A 1,747-nucleotide genomic window follows, 5' to 3' on the forward strand; every position below is an offset into this window, starting at 1 on the left:
TTATGGGCTGAAGCTGTGAACACAGCATGTTATATTTTGAATAGAACAATCATTAGAAAAGGGTTAAAGAAAACTCCTTATGAGCTATGGAAGGGAACCCCTCCAAACCTTAAGTACTTTCATGTCTTTGGATGCAAATGCTTTGTACTTAACAATAAGGAAAACCTTGGAAAATTTGATCCAAAATCCTATGAAGGAATGTTTGTTGGATATTCCACCACAAGCAAGGCCTATAGAGTTTATCTCAAAGAACATAGAACCATAGAGGAATCCATACATGTTACTTTTTGTGATTCTAACTTAATTCCCAGTACTGTAAAGGATAATGAATCAGATTGTGAAGAAGATGGAACAAATAAAGAAAATCCCAAATCTCTGCAAAATGAAGAATCTGTCAGCCCAGTTTTGTCTCGTCAGATCGAAGGAGAAACTTCCATTTTGTCTCCTGAGCAGGCACGAGCAACTGAAACAGTGAGACCACCAGAAGATCATCAAAGCTCAACACCTATTCGGAAGCCTAGAGAATGGAAATCCATGAGGGGTTATCCTCATGACTTCATCATTGGTGATCCTTCTCAAGGTATAACCACAAGATCCTCCACCAAAAGGCAAACCCAACCTAGCAATTTTGCTCTCTTGTCACAAATTGAGCCTAACAATGTCAAACAAGCTCTTGAAGATCCATCATGGGTCAAGGCCATGCAAGAGGAACTTGCTCAATTTGACAAGAATGAGGTTTGGACATTAGTACCTCATCCGGATGGTAAGAAGGTAACGGGTACTAAGTGTAAATCATGTTGCTTGTATGCAAAGTTTGTATTCATAGGTTTTGATGAATGACAAACCAACAAACGACATGAAAGGACAAAAGGGGGAAATTGTAAATCATGTTGCTTGTATGCAAAGTTTGTATTCATAGGTTTTGATGAATGACAAACCAACAAACGACATGAAAGGACAAATCAACAAACATCTTAGATGAACAAACATGAAGAGTTGAAAGCAAACACAACAAGAATCTCAAGTCCACAACTTTTGAAGACATGTATAGAGTCTTAGGACTTAGGTAAACTTCTTGTTAAGAACCAAAATGTTAAATCTCTCAAACACACACTCACAAAATGTTTTTGATGATTCAATGCTAGCCAAAAGGTTTTAAAACTTGTTTTCAAAGTTACAAAAGCATAGGAATTGACTCCAACAAGTTTGAGATCAATCCTAAGCATTTTAAAGTGTTTTTAAACCGTTCTTTAAGGTTTGCATCGATGCACACCTATCTTGCATCGATGCAAAGCATGCAACGACTTGTTGCATCGATGCAAAGATGCTTGCATCGATGCAACCTAGCTGAAAATTCAAATTTCAGCATCAAAGGCATACTTGCATCGATGCAAAGTGATATGCATCGATGCAAATAATTCAAAAACATAACAAACGGCTAGTTTTGACATAAATGCTCCATCCCATTAATTCCCCAACGTTTCTAAGGATTGGGAAATCTATAAATGGATGGATTAAAGCCTTATTTCATAAGTTTTTGAAAAAGAAAATTACCTCATTCATATTCTTACATTCTTCACATTTTTCAAGTGATTTAATACACATTTTGAGAGAGTAATATCAATTGGTTCAATAGTGCAGAAATTGTAATCACACACTCTTCTAGAGAGCACTCACTTCATCTCAACAATTCTTTGAGAATTGTTTTTCTTGTACACCTTGTGATAAATTGGAGTGTGATCTCCAA

Source organism: Arachis duranensis, chromosome 7 (genome assembly GCF_000817695.3).
Source record: "Arachis duranensis cultivar V14167 chromosome 7, aradu.V14167.gnm2.J7QH, whole genome shotgun sequence".
NCBI classification, from domain to species: domain Eukaryota; kingdom Viridiplantae; phylum Streptophyta; class Magnoliopsida; order Fabales; family Fabaceae; genus Arachis; species Arachis duranensis.